The sequence below is a fragment of the Lolium rigidum genome, chromosome 4, assembly GCF_022539505.1.
Source record: "Lolium rigidum isolate FL_2022 chromosome 4, APGP_CSIRO_Lrig_0.1, whole genome shotgun sequence".
Lineage (NCBI taxonomy): Eukaryota > Viridiplantae > Streptophyta > Magnoliopsida > Poales > Poaceae > Lolium > Lolium rigidum.
The window spans coordinates 279,805,709-279,824,376 of NC_061511.1; positions in this window are offsets into that span (position 1 = coordinate 279,805,709).

The following is an 18,668-nucleotide window of genomic DNA, read 5'->3' on the forward strand; positions in this document are numbered from 1 at the left end:
TTACATCTGAAATACAATCTCACGCAACTGTTCTTTCTTGTTCTTCTCAAACAAACATCATCATCCACACTATACATCTAATCCTTTGTTTACGACAAGCCGGTGAGATTGACAACCTCAGCTGTTACGTTGGGGCAAAGTACTGTGATTGTGTTGTGCAGGTTCCACGTTGGCGCCGGAATCCCTGGTGTTGCGCCGCACTACACTCCACCACCAACAATCTTCAACGTGCTTCTTGGCTCCTACTGGTTCGATAAACCTTGGTTTCTTTCTGAGGGAAAACTTACTGCTGTGCACATCACACCTTCCTCTTGGGGTTCCCAACGGACGTGTGTCTCACGCGCATCAGGGGCGCGCGGCTGGGAACGATTTTTCGTCCGGCACGCCCCAAATCCCTTTGTAAACGCTTTGGGGGACGCGGCTGGAGATGCTCTAAGGGTATCTCTAATGGGGCGATGTATTTCGGACGTCTAAAATTGCCGCGTGTGTCCTTTTGCGTGAGACCGTGGACACGAAAATGGTCATTTTTTTACCGCGCGTCAGTTTGCGTCTGGGTGTGCTCCCAGCAGGGCGACCCATATTATTTTCCATTATTTTTTTCAGATCACAAATGCATAAAATATATATATATATGTAAAAGTAGAGGGAAGAACAAGCCCTAGACTACTTGTTGCCCCTCGGGGTGGTTGACGGCCGACCCCGTCGTTGCCTCCCTCCCTTTTCCTTAGCTTCTTCTCCGCCCGCCGCTCCATCCGTTGTGCGGCCGCTAGAGCTCAGTGGGCCGCCGTGTCCTCCAGTAGTCGCTCCCGCAACGTCTCGTTGACGGCATCCTCGGCCTTCTTCAGCATCTCGATGGACTCGACTAAAGCCCTTTGCTCCACCGACTTCTCCTCCGAGTCAGGCCCATTGTATTCGAACTCGAAATCGTAGTCGTCGGACTCGTCCTCTGCGGCCGCCGCCTCCCTGCGGCGTTCCCGCTCCGCGTCGAACGCTGCGTGGGCCGCCCACTCCTCCTCTGCCTCCTGCTCCACGTCAGCCATGAACTTCATGTCCATGGCCTCATCGATGAAGTTTTCCACGCTATCTTCGTTGTCCTCGTCGGAGCTGTCGGCCGAGGGAGGTGGAGTTGGAGTTGGAGGTGGAGACGGAGGTGGAGGCGCAGTAGTCTAGCCGCGTCCGGCGCTGCTCATGACAAAGGTGGAGGACAGGCGCGAGGCGGCGCTATGGTGAAGGTCGGTGGGTAGGGTTTTGTGTGGAGGAGATGAGATGGGGCAGCCGAGCGCGCGCCCCTCTTTATATACGCCGGAGGCAGCTGAGGGGCGCAGCACGTGTGGCATCGCCATTAACTTTGTTGGCAGAGGTGGGCGACGGCCGCTCGGTAGGTGAGGCACCATCATTAACGTGGCGCAGACTACCGAAGCGACGACTCGTCGCCAATACTGGCGCTGCTGAGAAGACGAATCAAGCCAGGTTTCCTGCAAGGCAGGCCCGACAAAACATTCGCCCAGACAAGGCGCATATTTAGACCGCATTTGCGTCTACACAGATAGCCCGGTCACTATACGCCGGACCGCTGGGCCTGGTTCTAGACGCATTTTTTCGACCGCGTTGTCGCAAACAGTCGCTCCGCGTCTATTTACGTCGCCCCGTTAAACATATCTAAGACTGGAGAGAAAGCAGCTGGGCGTGCAGTTGCAGCTGGGTCGAGCCCATGACGCTGACGGGCACGAGGACGACGACACCTGCCGTCGCCTTCAGCCGGCAGTCTCGGCGGGGCGAGACTGCGAGTGCGACGGTGGCCGACGCATGAAACTCGCCGCTTGATCTCACAGCTACCGCGACCGAGAGAGGCTCGAAAGGATAAGAGCTCCTCGTCAGTCACAGCTACCGCGTAGTTATTGTACAAGCCTAGCGAGAAAGGTGGGATGGGTATGAAAAAAACTCACTACTGTTGGAGAATAATAAGAGCAAATTCAATTCTATAAATAGACGCGTAAGTTCAATACTGTTAGAATATAAGTTGTATTAGGTTAAGAGTCCTAGTTGGTTTTGATATAGGACTAGGTCGGTGCCTAAGTCCCTATATATATCTCTTGTAACCGGCACAATACAATCATCAATTATCAATCCTATACAATTCTACATGGTATCAGATTAGTTTCGATTCTAGGGCATGGCTCCCACGCCCCCTACCCCGCCGCCGCCGCCCTCCGGGCTTCTTCGAGTGGCGCGACGCCATGGCCGCCGCCGCCGCCGCAAAAACTTCCACCTCCGCCCAACCCCTCCTACCAACACCACCGCCATCTCCTTTACCGACACTATCGCCGATATTAGCCCCTATATCCCCATAACTCTAGACCTCGCTGCTCACAACTACTACCATTGGCGTCACCTCTTCGACGTCCACCTCGGGCGATGCAATCTCCGATCTCACGTTGCTGCCGACGCTCGCCCTCAACCTCATGATTCACGGTGGGTCAAGGACGATCTCGCCATTGTCCAATGGATTTACATGCGCGTCTCCACCGAAATCTTCAATCTCGTGCACCGTGATGGTGCCTCCGCCGCCGATCTCCGGACAGCTCTTCGTCGGCTCTTCCGGGACAACGTCGACGCTCGCGCCAACATTCTCCACACCGAGCTTCGGAACACGGTGCAAGGCGATTCACCCGTCGGTGTCTCACGTCAACGCCTCAAGGCGATCGCGGACGAACTCCGTGAACTTGGTGATCCGATCGACGATCGTCGGCTCATCAACGTCCTCCTCGTCGGTCTTAGCGAGCGGTTTGAGAAACGAGGCCTCCTTCATCCCTATGATGCGTCCGCGCCCCTCGTTCGCCGAGGTTCGCTCGATGCTCCGGTGGGCCGACCGAGCTCAAACTACCAAGGACTCCCGTCCGCAGCTCTTCTTGCTCGCTCCTCGCCCGCCCGCGCCACCGCCGACACAGCCACCTCCACCAATGGCTCCTCCTCAACCATCGAGCCTGGCGTCCAAGTCCCAACTACCGGGGTCGCAACCCTAAACCGCCGCAGCTTCGTACGGCGCCTACCCCTCCTCCGCCCTCGGCTCCACCGCCTGCACCACCAAGCTGCACCAACGCCGCCCCTCGGATGGCGTCCTTCTCCTGATCCGTGGACCGGACTAGTCCGGGCGTGGCCCATGCCCCGGTCCGCCCGACGCCCTACGGTGCTCCTCCGGCTTACACCGGCAGGCCGGCAGCACTGGCGCCCGCCCTCATGCCGGTGCCCCCGTCCTGGCCCCACGGCGGCCGACGGCCGCGTTCCACGTCGCCCCCGCCTACAACGCTCCTCCTTATGCACCCTATGGCGCTGCTCCGGTCCCCTACATGCCGCAGCCCAATATGTCGCGAGTACAATGATGGTGGCTCTGTCTATACGCCGATGCCGGCCCTTCGCGCGACGCCTCCATACCCGCCAGCTCCCATGTCTACACCGGCCTCTACTTCGACTCCGAGCTGGGACCAAGCTGCCTTTATTCAAGCCATGAACAACTTTGCTGCACAAGGAAACTCAGGTACGGATTGGATTTTCGATACTGGTGCTTCTAGTCATATGTCTGCATCAAGTAACTTGCTCTCTTCTTGCACACCGTCGCCTTTTCCCTCTATTACTCTCGGTGATGGATCATGCATTCCTATTTACTTGCGTCGGTCAAGCCCAAATTCCATCCCCAATCCAACCATTGCTTCTTCGTGATGTTCTTGTAGCTCCTGCATTAATCAAAAATCTAATCTCCGTTCGCCAACTCACCACCGATAATCTTGTTTCCGTTGAATTTGACCCCTTTGGTTTGTATCGTGAAGGATTACCGGACCAAGACCGAGATCGCTCGATTCAATAGCTCCGGTGATTTATACTCGCTTCATGGTGCTCCGGCCGCTGCCCCTCCAACGTCTATGATGGCCTCTATTGCTCTATGGCATCAACGTCTCGGCCATCCCAACAATAATGTGTTATCTACACTTCTTAGTGAATTTTCCATCCCTTGTAATAGAGATTCTCATAATTCTTCTATGTGCCGAGTCATGTCAATTAGGAAAACATGTTCGTCTTCCCTTTAGCTCCTCTCAGTCCTCTAGTACCTTTCCCTTTGAATTACTTCATTGTGATCTTTGGACATCACCAATCGAAAGTGTTTCTGGTTTTAAGTATTATCTTGTTATTCTTGATGATTTCACACATTATGTTTGGACCTTTCCTTTACGCAACAAATCGACGTTCACAATATATTTCTCAACTTTCAGCGCTATGTCTCTGTTCACTTCTTCCTCCCCATTAGATTTATACAATGCGATAATGGTCGTGAATTTGACAACTTTAAAAATCGAAATTTCTTTCTTCAATACGGAATTCTCTTACGCTTCTCCTGCCCCTATACCTCCCCACAAAATGGCAAGGCCGAGCGTTCCCTTCGCACTCTTAATGACATCATTCGCACTCTACTTATTCAATCTTCTATGCCTCCGAAATTTTGGGCTGAAGCCCTCCACACGGCTACCTATCTCCTTAACATTCGACCATCCAAAGTCACTTCTCACACCACGCCATACTTCTCCTTATTTCTTTCTCACCCAAACTACTCCGACATTCGTGTCTTCGGTTGTCTCTGTTTTCCTAACTCCTACTCCACTTCTCCTCACAAACTTTCACCTCGCTCTATCCCATGTGTCCACCTAGGTTTTTCGATGAACACAAAGGGTACCGTTGCCTAGATCTTGTTAGTGGACGTGTTCATGTCTCTCGTCATGTAACCTTTGCTGAACATATTTTCCCTTTCTCCGAGCGTCAACCTCCAGACCCTACCCCATCCACCTTATCTCCCACCCCCCCTCGTCGCAATATTCTTCCTCTCTCTCAACTATCCCATCCTGCTGCCGCTCTCGTCGCGGCAGCACAACCTGCCGAGTTCTCTGCCGCGGCAGCCGCTCCTGCCGCGCCCTCTCTTGCCGCCACCATCGACCTCTCGCCACCGTTGCCTTCCTCAACAACTTCCGCGTCCGCTTCTTCCGCTGCGCCAGGCGCGGATTCTTCATCACCCACACCTCCTCCTCACGCTATTTCTGTTCCAGAACCTACTAATGATCATCCCATGCGTACCCGTGGCAAATCTGGCTTTCGTTTACCTCCCAAAGATCGTCTCAATCTCCACGTCTCTGTATCTTCCTCTCTCCCAAAATCCTACAAATCAGCTCTCCTCGATCCTAATTGGGCCGCAGCTATGAAAGATGAATATGATGCTCTCATTCAAAATAACACATGGCAACTAGTTCCTCGTCCATCAAACACTAATATAGTATCCGGTAAATGGGTTTTTCGACACAAATTTAATTCCAATGGAAGTCTTGCACGCTACAAAGCTCGATGGGTGCTGTCGTGGTTACTCTCAACAACACGGCATCGATTATGATGAGACTTTCTCCCCGGTTGTCAAACCCAGCACTATTCGCACTGTTCTTAGCATCGCCGTCTCTTCTTCTTGGCCAATCCATCAACTTGATGTCAAAAACGCTTTTCTTCATGGATCTCTTCAAGAAACAGTTTACTGTCAGCAACCTCTTGGCTTTGAACATTCTTCATATCCTGATCATGTTTGTCTCCTTAACAAATCTCTCTATGGCCTTAAACAAGCACCAAGGGCTTGGTTTCAACGTTTTTCCACTTATGCTCAAACCATTGGTTTCACTCCTTCCCGTTCTGACACTTCTCTCTTCATCTTTCATCACAATACTGACACTGCTTATCTTCTTCTATATGTAGATGATATTATTCTCACAGCTTCTTCCCAACGCCTTTTAGATCATATTCTCTCTCTTCTTCGCTCAGAATTTTCTATGTCCGATTTAGGTCTTCTTCATCACTTCTTAGGTATTCTGTCATGCGTGACTCTTACGGGTCTTTTCTTGTCTCAACGACAGTACACTCTCGATCTTCTTTCTCGTCTTGGCATGCTTGATTGTCAACCGTCCCGTACTCCAGCTGATACGGGTTCCAAACTTTCTGTCGACGGTGATCCCTTTTCGATCCTTCTCTCTATCGTAGTCTCACCTGGTGCCCTTCGAGTATCTTACTCTTACTCGTCACTGAAATTTCTTTTTCTGTTCAACAAGCTTGTTTATACATGCATGATCCTCGTGTTCCACACTATAACCATGTTAAACGTATCCTTCGGTATCTCAAAGGCACATTAGATTTAGGTCTTCACATAAACACATCCTCTCCCACCTCTTTGATTGCTTACTCGATGCGGGACTGGGCTGGTTGTCCCGATACTCGACGTTCCACATCCGGATTTTGTGTTTTTCTTGGTAACAATTTGGTTTCTTGGTCTTCCAAAAGGCAGGTTACGGTCTCTCGCTCGTCGGCCGAAGCTGAGTATCGTGCTGTGGCTCATGTGGTTGCTGAAACGGTTTGGTTGCGCCGATTCTTTGTCGGAGCTGCATCGTCCTATTGATCAAGCTACTATTGTTTACTTGTGATAATATTTCAGTTGTTTACATGTCGGGGAATCCTGTTCAACACCGTCGCACCAAGCATATAGAGATCGACATTCATTTTGTTCGCGAGAAGGTGGCTCTTGGTCAAGTTCGTGTTCTACACGTTCCGACTTCTGCTCGGTTTGCTGATATCTTCACTAAAGGCTTGGCGACTACTCCGTTCCAAGACATTCGGTTCAGTCTCAACGTCGTCGAGCCTACCGTTGATACTGCGGGGGGATGTTAGAATATAAGTTGTATTAGGTTAAGAGTCCTAGTTGGTTTTGATATAGGACTAGGTCGGTGCCTAAGTCCCTATATATATCTCTTGTAACCGGCACAATACAATCATCAATTATCAATCCTATACAATTCTACAAATACTATAAACTTTATGGCAAATGGTGGTGAAAGTTGAAGAATAATAAGAGCAAATTCAATAGTAGAGCGAACTGTTGGTTATAAGCCAAGTGTCATGTCATCTATAGTTATCTTAGAGCCAATATGTACAATAGTGAGATATAAAATTGTACTACTTTATTAGTGCATGACCCACTATTCACTCTCACATAGTGCCTATGAGCACGTGCTAGTTCTCTCCTCCAAGTAAGTAACAATATATTATTTTAATCCTTATAGCCAGTTGACTAGAACTTATTGTACTTGCTTAAAAGGGGATTTATGTGGTGGAAATATCTCATGAATTCTTGTCTCTTCGGTGCAAAACCTAAACCTATAGATTCTGCTTTGTGGTCAGACATGTTTCATAATTCATACAAGAGAGTTGTACCTGCGTGGGAGAAATATGCAGGTGGGTGAGGAAAGTAGAACAAGCTTTGTGTGGTTTCACACCTTTGAAAGACAAATTTCCTGTCCTTTTTGATATTTGTAATGAGCAACATCTTACTGTTTCTGAGGCTGCCAGAAATGGCTGGCGTTTCACTTTCAGAACACGGCTCCCTGTGAATTTACAAGAGCAAATGAGGGGTTTGCACAGACTGCTATGCACCATTGTTCTCGCCTCTGAGAAAGACCAACCAATTTGGAAGATATAAAAAAATGGCCAGTTTAGTGTAAAGTCAATGTATAAGCACCTTTGCAGCAATGGTATTGACCGATCATTTAAAACATTTGTGAAAAGCAGGAATCCCTTTAAAGATCTAGGTGTGGTTCTGGTACAATCACGTAGCTACAAAAGATAATACGGTCCGCAGAAACTGGGTTGGTAAACACAAAATGTCAATATGCTGGGCAATTTGAAAACTTCTCAATAGATCTTGCTTCGAAGAAAAGCTAATTAATACGCACAAAGATGTAGTTTGTTACTCGGTTATTTTCATAAATTTTTTGACAGGTTTAAACAATTCTGCAGATCAGGTAGGGCTGGCGAAGTTCTGTGGCAAGTGGCCGTGGATGCACATGCTGTTGGTACATCTTCCCCCGCCGCTGCTATTCCTCGTCTGGAGGGTGGCCAGAATAACTCCAACGAGATGCGCGAAGATGATCCCTGAGATGATGTCAGTCGCCCGTGATACTTGGATGATCATCTCGCAACCAGCTTCCGAAGGAGTGTTGTTGGATGGACCGTGTTGCTTTTGTACGTTTACTCCATGGCTGTTCTATATTTGATCCCTGAACTTGTGATGATCTCGCTGTGAAACGCTAGCATTAAGTGGGGCTTTTTTCTTTTACGTTTCACCTAGACGCTACTCGTCCACATAAGATTTATCCAAGTTTAAATATATATAAGTGCTATTTAGTGTTTAAATACAACAAAATTTAAATAAACCACATCCTCTTGATCCCTTTAAAAGTACATGTCTCAACTTTATATAGATATCGATGTATTTTGAACTAAAATGCATCTAGATATATCTGTATTTAGATAAAAAGTGAGACACCTATTTTTAGAAGGAGATAATACATTTATATATGGATGGGGGAGGAAGTATATGATTCAGTCTATATTTTTTTTAACAAACAACAATATTGACGTATTTTGGAAAAAGAAACGATACCTATACCGACATATTCAGAACAGGAGGAGGATTGATTACGTGTGCAGACGAGAAAGAACAGACGATGACACACAGAGCACCATCACGCCTTTTATCTCAGCAACATGCACATCACCACCGCCTCTCTTTTCCTGAGAAGATGGACGCACGTACTCCATCTGTGAAGTGTGACAGTCTCGTGGTGGAATGGGATCGGTAGAGGGGAGGTCACATGCAATGTGCGATGGTGTCGTGGTCCAGCACCGAACAACACCTGCCACCAACCACGATTACAAGAGCGACCGAAGCAAGAAACGGTGAAAGAAGGGAGGACGAAAGAGGTGCCGGCCAACAACCCTGCTCCGTCCAGACAGGTATCATCGCTAGTTTAGGGCATCTCCAGCGGCCCGACGCAAACGGTCGCCGCTTTGGTCGTAAATGCGTCTGACACCCTCTCCAGCGGCACGACGCAAAGTGACCGGGCCGTCCGCGGAGACGCAAACCTGGCCAAATATGCGCCAGGTTTGCGTCTCGGCGGACGCTGCGCGGACGCGCAAAGTGTCCGTTGCGGTCTCCACCGGGCCCGCGGCAGCGAGCCTGCATGGAGGGCATCGCTTCGCGGCCATCGCTTCCGCGGTCGGCGCTTCAGCGTCCGCGCCGCAGCCTTCGCCATGAATGCCGCGGCTTCACGTTACAGCGCGTGCACGCGGGCGGCGGCTGGGCCTGCGCCGCCTTCAATGGCATCGTATCCCGTGCGCGGCCGCCCTTAAAAGTCCGGCGGCCGCGTTGCTCCTTCGCCCACGGCTCCACTCGCACCGCAACCGCCGGCTGCGCCATGGGGAAGAAGAACGACTTCGAGGCCTCCGGCAGCGGCGGCAAGAAGGTGGCGCTCCCCGTCACGGTGGGGAGGCACATGCACGGCAAATGGGTGTCGTGCGACGCCTGGTCCGGCGTGCGGTACTGCCGCGGTGGCGGCTCGACTGCCGCCGGGTGCCCGTCCCTCCGGTACACTGCGCGAGCACTGAGCGGACCAAGGAGATCCGGCGCGAGGAGGCGATATCCGCCGGCGGACCTCCGCGCCGATCCGGCGTACGCCATCGACTCGGAGAGTTGGCGTACGTGCACTGTCCCACGGAGACGGACAGCGAGACGAAGGGGCTGGCTTCATGGGCGACAGGGATTATCCCTTCGGCCCTGCACCGCCGGCTCGTCGTCAGCAGGCGCCGACGCGACGTGAGCAGCCGCAGCACAACGACCGCGAGGACGAGGACGACGACGACGAAGCCTACGCCGTGTACGACGACGACGACTACATCGAGGCGCTCGCGTACCATAGCGAGGAGGTGAAGGACGAAAGCGAGGACTACGTCGGCCTTGTCTTCCACGAAAGGCAGCAGGCCATGGCGGAGGGCCGGAACTTCGAGTTCCCCGACAACATGACAGACGACGAGATGGCCAAGCTCGGCCTCCTCGTCTCCGAGTACGACGCGCCTGTGCAGCCGCCGTTGCCCCGCTACGCCACCGCTGTCATGCCGCCGGGCCTGTCCGCGGATGAAGCCCTTCGACGAGCGCTCCTGGACTCGGCGGCGCCTCCTCCACCGCCGCCACAGCCTTGGGCGCCTCCTCCACCGCCGCCACGGCCTTGGGCGCCTCCCCGCCGCCGCCAAAGCCTTATGGCTGGGCTCCTCATCCGCCGCCACGGCCGCAGCCACGGGCGCCTCCACCGCCGCCTCAGCCGCAGCCTCCTCAACCTCGAGCACCGCGATCGCGCCTGGCGTACGCTCCCCCGGATGGCAACTGGCCGTGGGACATACCGGAGGTCATCGTGCTCGACAACGATGAGGAGCAGCACGGCCACGACAGCGACCAGTAGGCGTTTTAGGTTTTTTTTATGTTTTCAAGTATGTAAGTTATGTTTCAGTTTTTGTAAATTATGTTTCACTTCAAAAAAATGATTCGTCCTAAAAAAAATGCGTCGTGCCGCTGGAGCTACCCCCGACGCAAACGGACGCGCAGTCGTTTTCGACCAAAAGGGTCGACGCAAACGGACACATGCGGACGCTGAAATGCGTCGCGCTGCTGGAGATGCCCTTAGGCCACGGGAAACTGAATTACCGAACCCCGTTTCCCTTTCCCTTTCGGGATTGGCTGATGAAGTGATGAGCGCGAGCTAGCTTCCGCTACAGCGCTGCTAGTACCAGCACCTGTCTACTACAGTATTGATTTGGCATGCGAGCTTTGAGACTGGGTTGCCTTTGGTCACGTAGTACGTGCCAAAAAGCTTTACTTTCATCAGTGCTCTATTCACTGATGGTGCCCTCGTCGACATCCAAATCCGCACTCATTCAACCCATCTCTGAGTAAGAGCATCTCCAGCCGTTTGGGCTCCCCATGCCTAAATCCGGTGATATTGCCGTCTGGATTGGAGGAAAATATGGCCTGGGGAGGCCCATCTTCCCAGCCGCGAGTCCAGGATGGATGTAACGGACTTCGGTGAATTCAGACAAAATTGGCGAGTTCGTTCAAATATAAGCGAAATTTAATGATATTTAACATATAGAGTCGAGTTCGTGCATAAATAGGCCGAATTCGTACATATATTTTTGGCAAACTAAACTTAAACTAAATAGAGGCCTACTACATGCCGAAATGGCGGTAGAAGGACGTGTAGTCGCCGCCGTCGTCGTCGTCGTCGTCGCTCGAGCCGGCGTTGTCCTGGGGCGGCGGAGCCTCGTACCAGCGGCTCGTGCCCAGGCCAGCGTCGCCGGTGCGTGGCGGCGACGGAAGGTACATGTCGTCGTCGCTGCTCTCCTCGAGCTTCACCACCTCCCTGGGCGCGGCGTTCCTAGCGGCGGATGGTGCGGCGGCGCGAATGGCGAGTTGACGCGCGGCGGCCAGATCCAGCAGTCGCCGCTGCTGCTCCGCCTCCTCGCGCTCCCAGTCACGCCTGGCCCAGTCCAGTGCGGCGTCGTCCGCGCGCTTCTCCTTCTCCATGTCCTCGAGCGACCTGGCGATCGCCTCCGCCATCGCGGCGTCCTCCGCGCGCTTCGCCTCCTCCTCGGCGAGCTGGCTTGCGGCGGCCTCTTTCTTCGTCTTCTTCCGGCCGCTCTGCGGAGCGGAAGGCTGGTCGCGGATGACGAGGGCGCCGCTGCTGCGCCCTCTGGTCGGCGGTGGCGACGCCGCTTCCTTCTTGACGGTCGCCCACTCCTGCTTGACGGTGGGCGCCGTCGACCCGCCAGACCTGGACGCCGACCGCGAGCCAGACGAGGAGGAGGATGACACCATCCTCCTCGGCATCCATGAACTACCGTGTCGGCGCGACACGGTAGGCGCCACCGGCGGCATCCCCAGGACGGGGGAGTTCCCGGCCTCGATGTGCGCGAGCACATTTTCGAGGGTGCGTTCAGGCGCGCTCCACCATCGGCGGCGGCCGGCGGCGTTATTCCTTGCCGGAGGAGGAGGAGGGCCGTCGTACGACCGGATTTCGCGTTCATACCTGCGCCGGAAGAACGCGATCCACGATTCGCGGTTCTCGGGGTAGAAACGCGGATCCGCGCGCTGCTCGTCACTGAGAGTGGCGAGCACCTCGTTGATCGTCGTTTCGAGTGCGCCCCCCGTTGGTGGCGGCGGGATCGGCACGCCGCCTGCGCTCGGCCTCCACCCCCGGTGCGCGGAAGTCCGGCGGCGCCGGGCAGCCCGCCGCGTGGAGGAGCCGTCCCTCCCATTGGTGGAGAGAGCGGCGCCCGAAGCCGTTGTTGGCCGCACCGTCGTTCGCCATTGCTACCTCTTCGAGTTCGGGGGAAGATTTGGTGGAATGCGAGAGAGAGGAGAGGTGAATGCGAGGCAGACGCGGTAGTTCGGCGATAAATAGAGGTAGGCGCGCGTGATACCGAGGCGACGGCATTAACTCGCCGCGTGGAAGCTACGCGGCCGGCGAATGCTGACCGGCGGCAGGCTTTTACAGCGCGCAGAAGACGATGCGATGAGGACGACGATCGGTGTCTCTCGCCGACAAGTTGGGGCCACCAGACGCGCGGGAAGTTTCCTCGCCCTTTCGCGCGCTTTTGTTTCGTCCGGAGTCCCCGAGAACTCCCGGGGGGGGGCGGGGATGGCGTGGGATCGCCGGATGAATTTAGGCCCAAATCCGGACGAAAACGAGGAACCGGGGGCGCGACTGGGCCGAATTACGCCGTCCGGATGGGAAAAACGTCCATCGGGGGCCTAGTCGGGGAGACGAGTCTCCACCGGTAGCCCCACATAGATGCCGGCAGGGGCGCTGGCACCTCCGTTTGGAAGGTGTCGGCACTGCATCCTTTATTTGGGAAGCTGTTCTCACACCGGCGCTCCCAAACAGGCGGTCCCGATAGATTTTTTTTACATAAACTACATATTATACTTAAAATTTCATTTTAATTTCATTCAGGATCGAGGAATGAATAATATTTTCGGGTAAATTCGAGTAAAACATTATTCACTCCTCAATCCCGGATGACATATGAAACCTGCTTCATCTCTAGATTACTACCTACTGGCCACTTGGCTATATGGAGGTGGAGCTGCTCTCTCCGGTGGTCTCTCCTCTGCTCTCTCCGCCGCTCCTCCGATGATAATCCCCTGCTCTCTCCGCCACGAACGTCAAGTAGGCGACTCTATCCGCGGCCACCGCCTCCTGACGCAGCTGCCGCTCCAGGTCCTCCTGCCGTCGACGGTGATCCACCTCCTGCCTCTGTAGGCGGAGCTGCAACTCCGCCAAACGCCGCCGCACGGAGACTTCCTCCTGAATCTGCGTCTCCTCCCGCTGCGACCGCCGCAGCAAAATGTCCTCCCACCCCTGCTCCCGTCGCCACTCCCGCCGGCGCTCGCTCACCGCCTCCCGCCGCCGCCGCGCCTCCAAGAACTCCGCCTCCTCTGTCGCCGTCGCGCCTCCTCGGTCACCCGAAGCCGCCGCTCCGCCTCCTGGACCTGCCGCTCGTCCGCGACGTGGGCATCCACGGTCGCCGCTAGTGTCGCCTCCTCCCACGCCTCGTACTCTACGAGCTACGGGTCCGCTTCCACGACTTCTACGGCCGCCTCTAGCGCCGCCTCGTCCCACGAATCGAACATTGTGCTATTTTTCTAGGGTTTTTGCACTGTAGAGGCAGGGGAGGGAGGAATTATATGGACCGCCGGCGAGGCGGGAAACCTCCCGCGCGGTGTCGCGGCGCGAGAATTTCCCGCGCAGCGTCGTGGCGGGAGCGTCGTGGCGGTAAAATATCCCGCGTGGCGCCCTGGCGTCACTGACAGGCGGCTCCCACACCCAAATTTTTTAGCCCCGCGAGGCGCCGGCGCGCCCGATTCGCGCCCTTGGCGAAGGAGCCGGCACGGGGCTGCCGGCGATTCTATTGGGCTCCAAAATTGGCCGGCGCCCTATGGGGCGCGCCGATGCGAGCCTATTTTCGCTCCCGGCCCCCAAAAAGCTATCGGCGCCGCTATCGGGGGCGCCAGTGGAGATGCTCTTGTGCCGGTGGAGATGCTCTAATAAGAGCATCTCCATCGGCGGCCCCCAAATAGGCGCCAGCACTGCTGTATGGGGGACGCAGACAGAGCATCATCCATTTGGCGATGCTGCTCCCACACTGGCGCTCCCATAGTGTAGCCACAATAGAAATTTAAATTTAAAATGATATTTAAAAACCGAAATTCATACGAAATTTATACAAAAGTAACTCGAATTTAAACCTAAATAAAACTTAAACTTCATCCTAATCTAATGGCCGGCGGTTGTGGCGCGTGACGGGCCTGCCTCGTTGTCGTACTTCGCCTTTACCGCCTGCGTCCGTGCCCGCTTCTCGTCCCTTGATTCGCGCATCTGGCGGTGGAGCATGGCGGCCGGTGTCGCAGGAGCTTTGCCGAGAAGCCTCGTTCTCGGCGCGCCTCGCTTGCTCGCGGGTGAACACCTCATAGTGGCGATGAGCGTTGAGCTCGTCGAGCTTCTGTCGCTCCCTCCGTGGCCGCTCGCTAACGCGAGATCTCGAGGTTAGCGTCGTTGACGAACTCCCGCTCCTCCTCCTTCAACCTCTGGAAGCGTTGCACGTTCAACGATGCCAGGATAGCCGCCTGCTCCGGGTCGGCGGGGGCCTGCGGCTGCTCGCCCCACTGCACCGCCTCCTCCGCCGCCTCAGCTTCCGCATCTGCGACGTAGGTCTCATGCCACGCCGCGAACCGTGGGTCCTCCTCGTCGTCGGAGCTGTAGTTCGCGTTGGGCTGCGGCTCCGGCTGCGGTGGTGGTGGAGGCAGCGCGCGGCCGTTGAGGCCAAGCATGGAGTACGTCGTCTTCAGACGACGCGGCATTTTTGAGGTGGAGAGGAAAGAATGGCGCGGCGGCGGTGGTGGAGATGAGAGGATAGCACCGCGGTGGTGGACGACGTACGTAATAAATAGTGGTGGCAACTGCCCGCATTTATGGCAGCGTAGGCGACTAGACACCGCGTGGCTAGTCGGTTCCCACGTGACAGCCTCGGTTTTCGTGCGGGAGGCCATTAAACGTCGACGACCAACCTTCCCTTGTCGCGGCTGATGCGAACCGTCGCGTCCTCTTGCTGACAAGGCGTCCCCACCCGTGAAAATCGTCGTGCCGCGAGGCGCCGGCACGCTCGATTCGCGCCCTACACGAAGGGGCTGGCACGGGGATGCCGGCGATTCTATTGGGCTCGAAAACTAGCCGGCGCCGTTTGAGGTGCACCAGCGCGAGCCAAAAACCACGTCGGCCCCCAAAACGCGATGGGGACTGCTATCGGGACCGCCCGGTGGAGATGCTCTAATTTACCCATAACCTAACAAGATCTCTTGTTTTCCTTCTTTGGTTCGGCAGGAACTACATAGTGATGTGATCATTCACCGCAGTAGTGACAGCGTTGTTGAAGAGAAATCTGAAGAAAGCCGTAACGTTGCAAACGTGGAACTGTAGATGCAGTGTAGGTCGGTCGGTACGGTAGCTTCTCATAAGGGCATCTACAAAGACGCCACGTAGATTGGACACTAAAATGAACATGAACCATCCGTTTGCGTGGGGCCGAACAGTCGAAATCGACCGCGCATCCATTTACGTCTAGGGGTGTCCCCAACGAATTATTGTTTCCATTGAAAAGCTCATAATTTACATAACTGTAAAAATACATCAAAAGGCCAAGACGATAAAAAAAAGGGCCAAACCTAGCTATGGACTACTACTCGTCGTCGTTGATGAGGTCAATGAACTCCGACATCCACCATGGGGGCTGGTACGTCGGCGATGGAGGAGGAAGGGCATTGTTGCCAGCCCGTCAGGGGAGCAAGAGGTGGTGGTGAAGGTGGCAACGGATCCCAGGTCGTCAAAGGAGGAAGAGAAGGCACGCGCGCGTGGGTACGTGTCGGCATGGTCGGAGGAGTCGCCGGCGACGACTCGCGAAGCTGGATGGCGAGGCCATCCCACATAGCGAGCTGGTCGAGCTCGCTAGTGGCCATTGCGATGGCAATGGCCTCCTCCTCGCTAATTTTCAACGGTTGAGTCTCCGAACCCCACACCGGGCCGCCGTTGTCGTGGTAATTGTCTCCGCCTTGGACATGGTCGTCGGACTCGGCCTCAGCATTGTCAGCGTCGTCGTCCTCCACGCCCTCGTCCGCGTCGCCGTCGTCGTTGTCATCGTCCTCATCCACAAAGAGCTCGCGGTGGAAGTAGTCGACATCGCTGAGGTATCCCGCTCGGTGGCGCCGGTCGAACTCCCGCGTCCTGAACGAGATCCATTTGTAGGAGTTGAGTGCATACGCCAGATCTTCTTGCAGGTCGAACGACAAGATGGCTCATTGGCGGAGCACCTCGTCGCGGCGCTCTCGCCCCTCGCATGGCACATGAGGGACAGACACGCGCCTGGCGTTGAGGTACCAGCCTCCTCCCAGCAGGCTCGCATCCATCCAGGGCACCATCCGGTTCTCCTCCAAGAGGCGCACGCGAACTCGATGCGGACGTACCGGCCTACCCGCAGCTTTTTGATGGACCGCGAGTCGATTGCCTCATGGTCGTTCTTCATTTTGCGGTACGGCTAACCCTTTCCCATGGTGTCGGTTGGGTGGATATGTCGGGCTTTAGCAATGACGTGGTCGAGAAAATGGGCGCCGCCAGAGGCCCTTAAAAAGGCTCGCACGCCACCTCGCGTTCGTTGCCCTGACAATGAAGCCGCTGCGACGCAGCCCACCAGCGCACGCGCGGAAGGCGAGGCGTTCCATTACGGCAGCGCAGAAAGATGCAACGTGTCGCTCGTAAAAAAATTTGGCCCGCGTTTGCGTCTGCGCGGACAGGTCGAACAATATGCATCGGGCTGCTGGGCTGGGTGATGCGAACCGTTCGTTTGCGTCGCCCCGTTGGAGATGCACTAGGACCATTCACAGTGGGATATATCATACACTAAGGACATATCCAGCGGGCCGGCCCTAATCGGTGACCCAAATGTCTGTGTATGTCCGTTTGAGTCGGCCCACCGACAGAATGCATCTCGCGGTCCGGCCGACCCAGACAAAGCGCCCATCGGCTCCATCCATTCGATCCGGATTGACGCCTTTTGACCCGTTAACCGTAGTAAAAAATTAGGATAGGGTTTAAAAAGCAATTAAGTTAGACATTAAGAATTTCATTCAAATTTCATTATATGTAACATGTCTGAATCGAAGAAACTAAATTTAAAATAAAATATCCTACTGGTCGTTTGTTGGCGATCATGACGGCTCAACTTCGTCGTCGTTCTTCGTGGCGGGCGACGGAGTAGAGGCGGCCCGCTGGATCAACCCGAACCACCGCCTGATGGTGAACTCGGTGTTGAGGGTGAGCCACTCATGACCTCTGCCGCTCGGCCTCTGTCGCTCGGCCTCCATGAGGAGTTGTCCAGCCTCCTCGGTAGGCAACCTCTCGCGGGACACCACCATGGCACGTTGGAGAAGGATGTGGGCGGCCTTCCTTGGTCGTCCGACAACCGGTAAGACTCGAGTATCGCCGCCTGCTGCGGGTAGGCCACCAGCTCCTGCTCTTCCTCTCCCGCTTCCCGTTGTGCGTCGACCTCATCCTGCGTGTTCTGAAGGATAGACTCCGCTATATCGGTTTCGCTGAGGCCTGCGTCGAAGATGCCTGACGGGCTCCAGTGCTGCGCCAGCTCCGGAGGGAGACATTAGGCGGAGGTACATGCATGTTGCGGCCCAACATAGAGTAGGTGGTGGCTTTGCGACGAGGCATGCTAGCTACATGGTGGCGATGCTTGGTGAGTGATGAGTTTGGTGGTGATGACCCCGGCGGAGGTTGCGCTTAAATAGCTATAATTGGTTTTCACTTTTTTCAATAGCAAAAGAATTATTTATGCTCAATAAAAGTTTATTTCGGACTAATTTATACTAAACATTTTTACCTTTCAATAGCTCTTCATATCACTAAATCTTAACTAGGTTTAGCGCATACTACCATACAATCTCGATGTTGTTTCTTGCATTTGAAAGCTTAATATTACACATTTTTCTTTGTGGTATTAATTAAGTAATAAAGAACATCTTCACCTAATCTAACATTCCATCTACATTCCCTTGCAAAAAAAAAAGTCCTACTCAGTGGAGGATATTATCTTAGATATTTTTATTTAAATTTTACTTAGATTTTATTTAAATCTAAGGAAAGGTACGATGCAACAACAAAATCAGAATCATATATTTGTTTTTTTCCATGACGTAGATGTACTAATGTGTTTATATCATATTCATATTTATAACTATAGTATCTGAAAAAAATCTTAGAGGTTCCTAGAACTCGCGAGACTAATAAATATCCAAACACATGTTTGCAAAGTAGGAATGAAAAAAAAAACTTAAGTGTGTTGTGGCGCTGATCCCCAACAGCCTCTTTCTCCTAACCCAACTGACATTGTGTTTATGTAGCACTTTTTGGTGTGGTGCGTGTTCGGGATATGGCCTCGGGATGCACCAATTTTAAAAATAATTAATTTTTCTTTAAAAAATGTTTAAAAATACAAAACTAAAATGTTAGGTGTTTTTAACTCTGGTTAAGGGCTACATTTGTGGAGCTTTGAATTGTATGATGATATTGTAATTTTCCTAGTTGTGGGGGACATGGGCGTGCACATCCAATATGTCTATTGAGCGGTACTATTGATATTAATTAAGGTGA